Source organism: Chiloscyllium plagiosum, chromosome 28, assembly GCF_004010195.1.
Source record: "Chiloscyllium plagiosum isolate BGI_BamShark_2017 chromosome 28, ASM401019v2, whole genome shotgun sequence".
Taxonomy (NCBI): Eukaryota; Metazoa; Chordata; class Chondrichthyes; order Orectolobiformes; family Hemiscylliidae; genus Chiloscyllium; species Chiloscyllium plagiosum.
The window spans coordinates 17,815,208-17,828,751 of NC_057737.1; the positions used below are offsets into that span (position 1 = coordinate 17,815,208).

Below are 13,544 nucleotides of genomic sequence, written 5' to 3' on the forward strand. Positions count from 1 at the left end.
CAGTAGCGTTAACTCCCCAAACATGTTCCACCAACTCCCCGTTGGTACGGCAGAATCAGAGAATTTCCCCTCATTTAGTAGAAGTGAGTTCAAAATCCTCTGTCAAAGCTCATCTGTTATGGTCAACATTTATTGTACAACTCTCCCTGTCACTATCGATTGTGAAGAGAGAAGTTTACACAATAGTGTTTTGTCTAAACCAAAGCAATGAACCATTTTCAAGTGCAGTGATGGTGGTTAAAGATAGCTACTATTTTGTAATTAAAACATCTTGCAGAATAGCAATGATCAATTGATCTAATTTTTGGGAGGTGGGGTCCCAAAGGGAAAGGTAGTCATGATCCTGTACATAATGACATTATGTACCAAAATTTTGGTGCAATGCTAAACTGAAACAATGCAACCCAAGGCACCTTTAAGGAACCCAATACTGACAAGAATTAACTCACATGGTTTGTTAAGGTTTGTAGCTCAGGTTGTAGCTGCTGTGGCTAACCACAAAAAGACACGACCCTCTCTCCCTCGTAGCCCTACACACAGATGAAAAAAAACACCATTTCGACTGGGACAATGCATCTATCCTGGGACGGGCTAAGCAAAGACATGCCAGAGAATTCCTAGAGGCCTGGCACTCCAAGGGTCACTTACATTACTTGCTGAATGATGGACAGCTTCATAGTGAGGGCTTTAAAGAAGTAATTACTGGCAAATTTCTCTCCTTTTGGAAGAGCCAGGAGGCAATAGAAGATGGTCCACCAATCAATGATACTGCCAATGTTCTTTTAATCTGATTCAATGTGTCCCCCCACTGCGTATTTGAATCAAGTGAGTTTCAATGGACACATTTTCACAACAACAACGTTGTTAAGATTGCAAAGTAGGAAGGACTTCTTCAGTGCGCTTTGCATTTCACAAACTCAGTCAAAGGGAACAATGCACTGACAAAATCGACTCGGAACTTGGATCTAAAAGGGCTATTATTGATAGGTTTCAGTAAGCACCACCCATTGTGATGGCTCTGTGCTTCCAGCAGTCTCTACAGGCATGCAGGTCATTTTCATGTCACCTGTAAATAGTTGCAGTAGTAAATATTTGTTATGCAACAAGATGCTTATAGGTAGACCATAAAGAAAGCTAGGCAGAAGTGGGTACTGCAGATGCTGGAGATTAGAGTCAAGATTAGCGTGGTGCTGGAAAAGCACAGCAGGTCAGGCAGCATCCGTAAAGGAAGCTACCCTCATCCACACTATATCACTTCAGGCTTGGAGGAACACAGTTACACAATGTGGCGAGCTGCAGTGTGGTCACATGGTGAGCCTGTCCATAATTTAGCGAAGAGTGGGGACCAGCACTAATCGTAAACCGTGCTAAACTAAGAGAAATTCAATATTAGGACTTCAAGAAAATAGAGTGAGGAACATGCAAGTGACCCAGAAGTCATTGAATCCTGCTAAATGCTGATACCAGCGAACCACACAATCATCATGAGAATACTCCTACACAGAAGCATATTTCAGAAAATGACGCAAAGTGTTTCAGAGTGACGGACAATACATCGAAACAGAAAGCATCAGCAGTTCAAAGGCAGAGGTGCAGACTGCAGTGCACAGCGGGGGTCTGTGGAAGTGCGCATGTGCCTCCATTGAGCTGGTGAGCTGATCAAACATCAAGGATTGCATGAGTTAAAGCCAACAATCCATTGTACAAATATAGAAACCATAAAGAGTAATTTATCTGTTAATAAACAGTTTGCAGCTCAAATCAGGCAGCATTACCATAAATGCATAGATGGGATTGAAGAAATGAACCCATGAAGACTACAAGGAATAACACAGAAATTCCAGGAGCACGAGCCAGGGAAATTGCACATCGACACACTTAAAGTAGAGAATCATTGGCCCATTAAAAGTGGTACAGGATTCTGGTCTTACACAGAGTACCTTTTGGGAAGCAAGGAGAAGGCAGTAGTATTCTCTGCCAGTCTCTGAAGCATGGGACAACTTCCCTCACTGCAGTAAAGGGCCGCAAAACATTGAGTCACAAAGAGCAGTCCTGATGAAGGGCTTTTGCCTGAAACGTCAGTTTTCCTGCTCCTCGGATGGTGCCTGACCTGCTGTGCTTTTCCAGCACCACTCTAATCTAGACTCTAATTTCGAGCATCAGCAGTCCTCACTTTTGCCTAGTGTAACCCATCCATTACAGCTACCGGGGGCAGTGTAACCCTCAATTTCAGCCTGAAGGGAGGGCAGGGTAACCTCTCCATTTCAGCCACAAGGTGGGGGCAGGGTAACCTCTCTATTACAGCCCTAAAGGGGGCAGGATAATCCCTCCATTACAGCCCTAATGGGGGCAAGGTAACCCCTTCATTACAGCTGTAAGGGGGGGGCAGGGTAACCCCTCCATTACAGCCACAAGTGCAGCTAAAGAATCAACTACATTTTTGTAGGTCGAGTCACATATCATACGCTCAGACCACAAAAAGACAGCAGATTTCCTTTTCTAAAGGCTTTTTGTGATCCAGGTGTTTTTTTTTTTGTTTAACTGACAGTGTTCACATAACCAGCTTTTTACTTCCAGCTGAATTCAAATTGCACCATCTGCTATGGTGGGATTCAAACTAACATCCCCAGAACATTCCCATGCAGTTCTGGATTACTAGTCCAGTGACATTATCACTGGACAACTGCTTCTCCCTATTACAGCCGCACAGCATGGGAACATCATCCAAAACAGCAGCAAAGAGAAAGAGCCAACTGCCAGAATAAAAGAAAATAAAAATGATAAAACACTTAGGAAGTTACAGCAACAGAATCATATTGTCAGAAAGATTTAATTTTGGTGATGGGATATGTAGAGCACAAAAATGAACACTCTGGAGAGTAAAAAAAAATCTGGATTCATGACATAGCTTCTCATCCAAGTTAGAAGCTAAGAGCTGAACAAGAAAGACATACCTCTGTATGAGGTTGGCAATATAGCAGATGATGTTATTGCTTGCCAAGGAATATATGAAAAATGAGACAAATCTCAAAAGATATTGAATGCCCTTGACAATTGTTACAATCTTAGAACTAAAAATATTCTTGAAAGCATAATATTTTACATGAATGTGCAACATCCAGGTGAATCTATAGATGATTTGAATCTATACGTGATCTAATTAATGATCACTACAGACCTTGACAGATGGAACAATGTGACTTAAAGACAGATCAATTATTTTAGGCATTGCTGACAAGCCTTTGTCAGATTTATTTCAGTCCAAAGAAGACCCATCTCTAGAGAAATGGTAAGTGAAGGAAATGGTTAGAAACAAATCTGTTTAAAACCAAAAGGAGAAGGTGAAAGTTGGCACAGGACATCTACAAAATATATTAATTTTCTAACGTTAGAGAATCAGACATTCCAAAACAGGCAGATAGGACAGGCACAAGACCCTAAATCTCCTTGATAATGCTGTGGAGCAAAGAAACCACACAAACACAAATAGTGCCCAGCTTTAAAAACCTCTTGCTTTTTATAATAAAAAAGGTTTAGAAAATGTGCCAAACCAGAACACATCCACAGAAAAGTAAAGCACCAAAATACTACCCACACAAATCGATCAAGGAGTTGGAATAGTCCAGAGTAGCAAATAGAACCAATGTTTTTCTCAGGGAAGGAGGCAGAAGACAGGAAATTATAGGATGGTTAGCCTAACCTTGGTTGTTGGTAAGATTTTAGAGTCCATTATTAAGGATGAAGTAGTGGAGTTCTTGGAAGTGCATGGGAGAATAGGGCTGAGTTACCATGGATTAATCAAGGGGAGGCCATGCCTGACGAATCTGTAAGAATTCTTTGAGGAGGTAACAAGCAAGTTAGACAAAGGAGAGCCAACGGACATTATCTATTTAGATTTCCTGAAGGCCTTTGACAAGGTGCCGAACAGGAGGCTGCTAAATAAGATAAAAGCTATGTGTAGGGTTATGCAGTTTGGTAGGAAGAATAGAGGCATAGATTATTTTCTAAATGGGGCGAGGCTTCAGAAATCGGAAGCAGAACGGGACGTGGGAGCCTTAATGTTGGGGGAAGGATACTGGCATGAACAGAGGATTGTGCCTTCTGCCAGTCAGCCGGGGAAGAGATAAACGGGTCTTTTTCAGGCTGGCAGCTGATGACTTGTGGAGTTCTGCAAGGGTCAGCATTGGGACCACAACTATTCACATTATAGATTAACAATCTGGATCATGGAACTGAAAGCATTGTTGCCAAGTTTGCAGAGGACACAAAGCTAACGGGGAGGACTTGGACAGAAAAAAACCCAGACATTTGCTGGAAAAACCCAGCTGGTCTGGCAGTATCTGTGGAGAGAAAGCAAATTTAACACTTCGGATCCAGTGACCCTTCTTCAGAGCCGACGATAGCTAGGAAAAAATTGGTATTATGCAGAAGATTAAGTGGAAAGGAAAGGGGAGGAATAAATGACAGGTTGAGATACAGCCCAAAGACAAAGGACTGGCTCAAGGTCAGCCTGGGAGAATCAATACCTGCTAATGGGTTGCATGTAGTAGCAGACCATGTTATAACAAGGCCTGTTGTGTGGGAGTGGGGGTAAGGATATGGGAGGTGGTGCTCAATCCCTAAAACTGTTGAACTCGAAACTGGAGTCCAGATGACTGCAGAGTTCCCAAGTGGAAAATGAAGTGTTGTTCTTCCAACTTGCACTGACCTTCACTGGAGCACTGCAGCAAACCTCATACAGAGATGTTGGCCAGGGAACAGGGCAGGTGTGTTAAAGTGGCAGACAACTGGAAGGTCAGGGTCATTTTTGCAAACAGAATGTAGGTATTCTGCAAGGTGGTCACCCAGTCTAAGTTTCGTTACCCCAATGTAAAGGAGACCACAATGTGAGCAGTAAATACAGTAGACTAGATTGAGTGAAATGCAGGTAAATCACTGCTTCACCTGACTTAGACAGGCTAGAAGAGTGAGCAAAGAAGTGGCAGATGGAATACAGTATGGGAAAGTGTAGGGGTATGCAAGTTGGTTGGAAGAAGAGAAGCGTAGGTTATTTTCTAAATGGGGAAAGGCTTCAGAAATCTGAAGCAGAAAGGGACTTGGGAGCCAAAGTTCATAACTTTAAGTTAACGTGCAAGTTCAGATGGCAGTTTGGAAGGCAAATGCAATGTTAGCATTCATTTTGAGAAGGCTAGAATACAAGGAGAGAGATGTACTACTGAGGCTGCTCTGGTCAGACCTATCATTTGGAATATTGTGAGCAGTTTTGGGCCCCATTTCCAAGAAAGAATGTGCTGGTCTTGGAGGGGGGGTTACATAGAACATAGAACAATACAGTGCAGAACAGGCCTCGATGTTGCACCGACCTGTGAACTATTCCCAGCTCGTCCCCCTGCACTATCCCATCATCATCCATGTGCTTATCTAAGGATTGTTTAAATCTCCCTAATATGGCTGAGTTGACTACATGAGCAGGTAGGGAATTCCATGCCCTTACCACTCTGCATATAGAACCTGCTTCTGACATCTGTCTTAAATCTATCACCCCTCGTACACACTGACATCATCATCCTAGGAAAAAGATTTTCACTGTCTACCCTATCTAATCCTCTGATCATCTTGTATGTCTCTATCAAATCCTCTCTTCGCCTTCTTCTTGCCAATGAGAACAGGTTCAAGTCTCTCAGCCTTTCCTCATAAGACCTTCCCTCCAGACCAGGCAACATCCTGGTAAATCTCCTCTGCACCTTTTCCAATGCTTCCACATCCTTCCCGAAATATGGGGACCAGAACTGTACACAATATTCTAAGTGTGGCCGCACCAGCATTTTGTATATTTGCAGCCTGATATTGCGGCTCCAGAACTCAATCCCTCTACCAATGAAACCTAACACACCGTATGCCTTCTTTACAGTGCTATCCACCTGGGTGGCAACTTTCAGGGATCTATGTACATGGACTCCAAGATCCCTCTGCACATCCACACTACCACGAATCTTTCCATTGACCCAGTACTCTGCCTTCCTGTTATTCTTCCCAAAGTGCATCACCTCACATTTAGCTGCATTGAGCTCCATTTGCCACCTCTCAGTCCAATTCTGCAGTTTATCCAAGCCCCCTGCAACCTGTGACATTCTTCTAAACTGTCCACTACTCCATCAACTTTAGTGTAGTCTGCATATTTACTAATCCATCCACCTATGCCTGCGTCTAAGTCATTTATGAAAATGACAAACAGCAATGGTCCCAAAACAGATCCACGTGGCACACCACTAGTAGTCAGACTCCAGGCTGAATATTTTCCACCAACCATCTCTCGCTGCCTTCTTTTAGAAAGCCAGTTTCTAATCCAAACTGCTAAATCACCCTCAATTCCATGCCTCTGCATTTTCTCATGTAGAACCTTATCAAAGGCTTTACTGAAGCCCATGTATACCACGTCAACTGCCTTACCCTCATCTATATGCTTGGTCACCTTCTCAAAAAAACTCTGAGGTTTGTGAGACACGACCTGCCCTAGACGAAACCATGTTGACTATCTAAGGTTACAAGAATGATCCTGGGGATGATGGGCATATCATGTGAGGAGCAGTCGACGACTCTGGGTCTGTACCCGTTGGAGTTTAGAATGATGGGGGGGGGAGCGAAATATCATTGAAAATTACAGAATACTGAGGGGCCTGGATAAAGTGGACCTGGAGAAGATGTTTCACATTGTAGGAGAGACTCGGACAGCCTCAGAGTGAAAGGACAATTATTTAGAACTGAGAGGAGGAGGAATTTCTTCAGCCAGAGAGTGGTGATTCTGTGGGACTCATGGTCACAGCGGGCTGTGGAGGCCAAGTCATTGAGTGTATTGAAGACAGAGATAGAGAGGTTCTTGATTGAGAAGGGAATCAAGGGTTATAGAGAGAAGGCAGGAGAATGAGGTTGTGTAACATATCAGCCATGATCGAATGGTAGTACAGGTTCAATGGGCTGAAAGGCCTGATTCTGCTCCTATATTTTGTGGTACTTTGGAAGTCTTTAGCCACCTGAGATGAACAAACATTTCTTTTTTTTTTACTAAGAGAAGAACTTTGGATTCAGAATGACAAGTCACTCATGATAGAATGTCAGATCTCATTGATTTAGTAAACAAAATTCGCTGAATAAATTAAACTCAATTTCATAAATAATCGTATCACTCTAAACAAATCCGAAAACTTCTCAAGTTAAACCTAGCCACCTTAAGAACTAGATTCAAATTAATAGATACAATTGATCACATCAACAGACAAGCACCCTGTAATGCGAGGTTTAATAATAATGTTCTCTACTGAAGAAGGAGCATCATCGACCTGAAATGTTAATTGTCTTTCTCTCCGCAAATTCTATCTGACCTGCTGAGTACTTCCCAGGACTTCCTGTTCTTATTGCAGATTTACAACCTCTGTAGTATTTTGATTTTATGTTGCAATGTTAGGTTTTGTTGTTCCAGAAAAGGTAATAATTATTTACTCTCTTTTCAGCACATGTAAACATCTAACCAATCCAACGAAAGATCAGATATGATGGCTGGATATATAGCCAAACAGAACAGAAAGCTTCAGATATTATGCCAAGGCCTTACAATGCACTCTCAGGTTTCCTTGAATAGTTGTGATTGCCATCTCCTGAACAGAACACTCAACTTTCAGGCAAACGGAAAAGATTTATTTTTGTTTTACATTTCTTGATGAATTTAAAAAGAACGAGGACATTGTTTCTGGTATCTTGGTAAATCTCCAGCTCTCAAATTTTATCAATATGGATTTGTCGGTCACTTAGTGTCAGTTCCTATTGGAGACACTTTGCAGTCAAACTGATTGCCACATGTGCCTCTTGAGCAATTCATTGACTGTAAAGCATTATGGGGCATCTTGACAACATGAATAATACTATGTAAATGTAACTAGAATGGTGTGGTATATACACACACACACAAACATTGAAGTATGGGAAAGAACAAGAAGCAGCAAAGAAGGCAAATTTTCAGAATTAATTAAGGTCAGAGTATTGAGTACAGGGGTTGGGAGGTCATGTTGCGGCTGTACAGGACATTGGTTAGGCCACTGTTGGAATACTGCGTGCAACTCTGGTCTCCTTTCTATCGGAAACATGTTGTGAAACTTGAAAGGGTTCAGAAAAGATTCACAAGGATGTTGCCGGGGTTGGAGGACCTGAGCTACAGGGAAAGGCTGAACAGGCTGGGGCTGTTTTCCCTGGAGCGTCGGGGGCTGGGGGGTGACCTTATAGAGGTTTACAAAATTATGAGGGGCATGGATAGGATAAATAGACAAAGTCTTTTCCCTGGGGTCGGGGAGTCCAGAACTAGAGGGCATAGGTTTAGGGTGAGAGGGGAAAGATATAAAAGAGACCTAAGGGGCAACGTTTTCACACAGAGTGTAATACGTGTATGGAATGAGCTGCCAGAGGAAGTGGTGGAGGCTGGTACAATTGCAACATTTAAGAGGCATTTGGATGGGTATGTGAATAGGAAGGGTTTGGAGGGATATGGGCCGGGTGCTAGCAGATGGGACTAGATTGGGTTGGGATATCTGGTCGGCATGGACGGGTTGGACTGAAGGGTCTGTTTCCATGCTGTACATCTCCATGACTCTGTGACATTCCAGCTCCACAATGTAGAAACATGGGGACAAAAACTAACCAACCCTCTCTAGGGCCACCTCTAACTTTGACTGCCCATACTCAACAGGTGGACAGCAAAGCCTGGCATTATTTTCATACAGCAATGTTTTTAGCAAGGGCCTGACAGAGGTAAATAAAATAATTACTCAATGATGTACAAAATGGTTTGCCATGTATTAGAGATCCTCTAAATCCAGTTAGTTGCTAAACTTAGCAAGGCAGGGATTAGAGGGATGAGCTTTAGTGGATAGAATAACCTTTTCATGTGTTCTCCAACACTGGATGTTCGCCATCTAGAAATTACACCAAATGACCTTGGATAATGTTAAGCAAGCTGAACCTGACATGGGGACAAACTACATTTGCTAATGTTAATGAAAGACAAAGGTACACTTGGAAAGTGGAGCACTCTCTTGATCAGGCCGTCTACCAGTGGGGGTTGACTTTGATTTTCAAGGCCTGACATTAATGGCCCCCAAGTAGGATCAGAAACCATTGTCCCAATTAACAGTTGCAATGCATCCCCTTTAAAAAGGGACCAACACATTAGGTGCCAAAAATGGCTGGATGATTCAAACAACAGGACCCTTTTTAACTTCATGGGTCATGGCATAAGAAGAACAGCAACTACCATTTTAGGTCACAAATGGTTGAAGGCTGCATAGTCAGGCCAATAGCATGACTGACAGATGAGAAGAATACTACAAGTAAAACAAAGAGAAGAAATGATAGGAACATACCCCTAATATAGCAATCATCCTGATGACTAGTGGCGAATAATTAGCAGCAAAGTACATTAAAGCAATGGAGCATTCACTCCTACATATTTCAAGAGTCCAACAGCAGTAGGACAGGCAGTGAATTAACACAACGTAGTTACTGATTTGTTAATGCATGATGACCTTGGATAATTATGATAAGCCAAATGCCATATGATAATGACAGGGAAAGGAAAACAGACATGAGGAATAAAACAGATTGATAATTTCCATAATCATCATTTCCACAACAGCAACTGGATTATGATTTTTTTTTAAAATGTGCAAATTAAAACCAAAACCATTGAGATTCTGCTCTTATCTCAGCAAAATTAAATACGGTTTACTGAAAGCGAATAGACAGAGTCATAACTGGCAGCATCATTCAGAGATAATGTAGGTCATTTGTGAATGGACCATTCCCTGCTCCAAACATAAAAGCAAACCTTTGCCAATATCCATAGCAACAGAATATTATCCAGCTCCAAGGTATCAATGCTGCAGATGTTAGCGGTCAGATTTTGGCAAAAGCTATTTGTAGTAAAACTCTCGAACACTGACTGCCAAGACATGGAAAATAAATCTCTTGCATCGTTGCAGAGGAGAGATGAGAAGTGCATAAAAGAAGATTTGTATCACCAGCCAAGGATCATATGCGTATTAGGAGCCTTTGTCTTTTTACACACTATTTGGCATTCTCCTTTTCTCACATGCAGTTCCATTACTGATTGCAGAAAAAGAATAATAAAACATGTTGGGAAATCAATTCAATCAGACCAAAAACAAAGCAATTGCCAAAACGTATTGTCAGCTGCCAAGGTTTGAACCAGTTCTTCCATTTGAAAGACACCCTGATATTTTTGGTTCATACCAACATGGAAAGTATGGCAATTGTACAGGACTTGAAGTGGACGAATTAGAATTACATCCATAGTGAATTCCTCAATTCAGAATTAATCTCCTCTGCTCAAAGCACACAGCTGCTCAATTTCCATTAGGATCAACACCCTGAATACTGCTACAAGAAAAGCAAAATACTCTGAATGCTGGAAATCTGAACATATATATCCATCCAATTCTGGAAATAATCCACATCCCTGGCAGGATCTATGGAGAAAGAAACAGAGTGAAGGTGAAGGACGTTCCTTGTGAAAAAAAGGTCATCCACCTGAAACGTTAACTCTATTTCTCTCTCCACGGACCATTTGAGTATTTTCACCATTTTCTGTTTTTACTTGAGCAAATACTTCCAATGCTTTGAAACAGCCTAAAAATGATATTTTCTTTCCTGAGATGGTATGAACAAGAGGCAAAATACATAGTCCCAGAGGATGTAAACAATACAATCTTCCTGATCAGGCCCATTGCCATTTCTCCATTCCTCTTTGGTATTATCACCGACCTTTCTCCTCATCTCTAGTGAGCTAACACCAGTAGGAGTGATCAAGCGGAAAAGGAAAAATATGTCCTTTAACGGCCTAACGTTTAGTTTAAAACACTAGTCTTGCACTCACTCTTCTCTCCCTCTAAGCAAATGTAAAAATTCAATTGTGTTATGATCACTGTTATCTAGGAGTACTTCACTACCCACCTAATTAAATTCCCATCTCATCGTGCAAGACCAAGTCCCATAAAGCCTGCAGTTCGGGTTGGCTCCTAAAAATGCTGTTCAATAAACCATCCTTGAAACATCCTTAAAACCCCTCAACTAAGGCTTTCTTTGCACATCTGTTTCTTCCAGTCTGTATGTAGGTTAAAATCCCCATGATTATGTATCCTACACCTTTCCATTAGCTCCATCCTCTACACTCCATCTAACTATAAGGATATTGTTAGGCAGTAAATATACAATACTCCAACAAGTGACTCCTTGCTTTTATTGTGTCTCATCAAATAGATCCTACAGCATAGTTTCCTGAAATTGGCCCATCTCTATCTATTATGCTAATACCATCTTTCATTAAATCTCCAGATTTTCCTAGCTTCTGCCTTTCCGAAATACCATGTACCCTTCAATATTTAAGTTTCAATCTATACCAACTTGCAGTTATGTATCTGTAATGGTTATCAAATCTACTTACTTATTCCTAATTTCATTATTAATCTTCCCAGACTCTGCAAAATAATCAAGGAGGTTTCAGAAAGCCATGGATACTCACAATCCATTCTGGCATATCATTAAACCAATCGCCCAACCCAAGTCCTTAAAAAGGTCTCACTGTTCAACATGGTTTCCCAGATTTCAGTCACAATCATCAATGGGAACGTAGGAAAATCAACTGGGGTCATGATCAACTGGGGTGGCACGGTGGCTCAGTGGTTAACACTGCTGCCTCACAGCACCAGGGACCCAGGTTCGAATCAACCCTTGGGCTATGTCTGTGTGGAGTTTGCACGTTATCCGTGTTCCATGTGGATTTCCTCTGAGTGATCCGGTTTCCTCCCATAGTCCAAAGATGTGCAGGTTAGGTGGATATATATTAAAAATATCTGCCAGAAAGGGTTGTTGAAGATCAAACCTTGTGGTTATGTAAGATAGGTTGTTAGGTTTCTGGTTACCAGTGACAGACAGGTTTTTGGGGATGGACGAGTAAAATGCATTAAAGCATTTGTTAGCCATGATCATATTGAATGGTGACACGCACCTGATAGGAGCAGGAGAAGAGTATTCAGCCTATGTACATGAGAATGAAGCTCTGGGTTGAATTAGAGCTCCATTTTGAAATATAAGATGAGTCTAACCTATGCACATCATTTGCAAGTTGCATGGCTTTACATTCTAAGTATTTTCTGCTTGTGGACTGTGGAAGTGGACTGTGACACCTCAGCACTACCACCAATGGAACCTGAAACATGGTAGGCATCTCTGATTCTATTTTTGTGGCTGTACATCTGTGGCATGAGTTCTTCACCATCTCTGGTCAGTGACTACAGTCCCCTTCTCCCACTGACCAAATGCAATTTGCACACTGGGTCACATCAAGTGTGAAGTGCTGAAATGGAATCAATGCAGGAGAACAATTAGGAAACGCTACTGTACTGCAATCGAAAGGGCCATTTCTGGCCATCCCTACTCAGCTGTAACCTCCAGTAAATAAATGGCGTATGTTAATTCAAATTGGGAGACTTATTGACTTACAGCAGAAGCAATTATTGAATGACACCATTTTCCAAACTTGACCACATCACTTTAAAATAGCACAAGCCTCAATGATGATTATCACAATCCTTCTCTTTGCAGCAAGACAGTCTTTTGCACACTCTACATAGGCCTTTTTAAAAATTTGAGCAGCTTCGTTAGTACAAGCAGAAACCTAAAGTAAAGCAGCTATTGAATCTAAAAGGTCACTACTGGATTGAGAGGCGAAAGGTCACATGATAAAATGCTGGTTTAAGCAGTGTATGATGATGCTAGTGAATCAGAGCTTTACACACAATCATATTCAATTTGCTTACACAGCAATATAAAATCCCACTGGCAATAACAACCACAGTGTATATTAGCAAGACAAATTTACCACTCGCCATCAGTATGTCCATTAATTCATGCACTAATTCATTAAAGATTAACTCATCCTGTGCTGCTATTACAGCCCAAGGACTGACATCATCATTTCCTGTTATTTCACTGTAATCATAAACTCATTTTATTAAACAAGTTAAGATTGTCATTTGGCTTAATTTTAAAATTCACACATTTCTATTTCTTTTCCAAAACAGGAACAGAATCTCTTGCAAAGAGTATTTCAAAAACCATCCAAACTCTTTCAAATGTTCAGTACTGTAAAACTCAGTACCCTAAAACTCAGTACCCTAAAACTCAGTACCCTAAAACTTAGTACCCTAAAACTCAGTACCCTAAAATCTTTCTAAAGGCAGTTAGCTGTTCCTAGTTCAACTCGACATAAAGACAAATGCAGTTCAAGAATCCTCATGTTAGCCTACTTCAATAAAATTAGCGAGTCTTATATCCTTGAAAATAACTCGCTGTTTAAAGGCAAAGCAATTTATGCCAGCCTTTTGACATGTTTATTAAACAACCATGTCAAAAGATTTAAAATCCTTCATGTTACAATAATACTGCCCTTGCTGCATCAACAGAATGGTCTAGCCAAAGCA

The 13,544-nt window shown here is 41.3% G+C and overlaps 1 protein-coding gene across 2 annotated transcripts in view; it reads right to left on the reverse strand.

The window, feature by feature from the left end:
• Nucleotides 1-13,544, reverse strand: part of LOC122564000 (coronin-6-like) — a 243,359-nt gene that overhangs the window by 161,462 nt on the left and 68,353 nt on the right. The window lies entirely within an intron of this gene.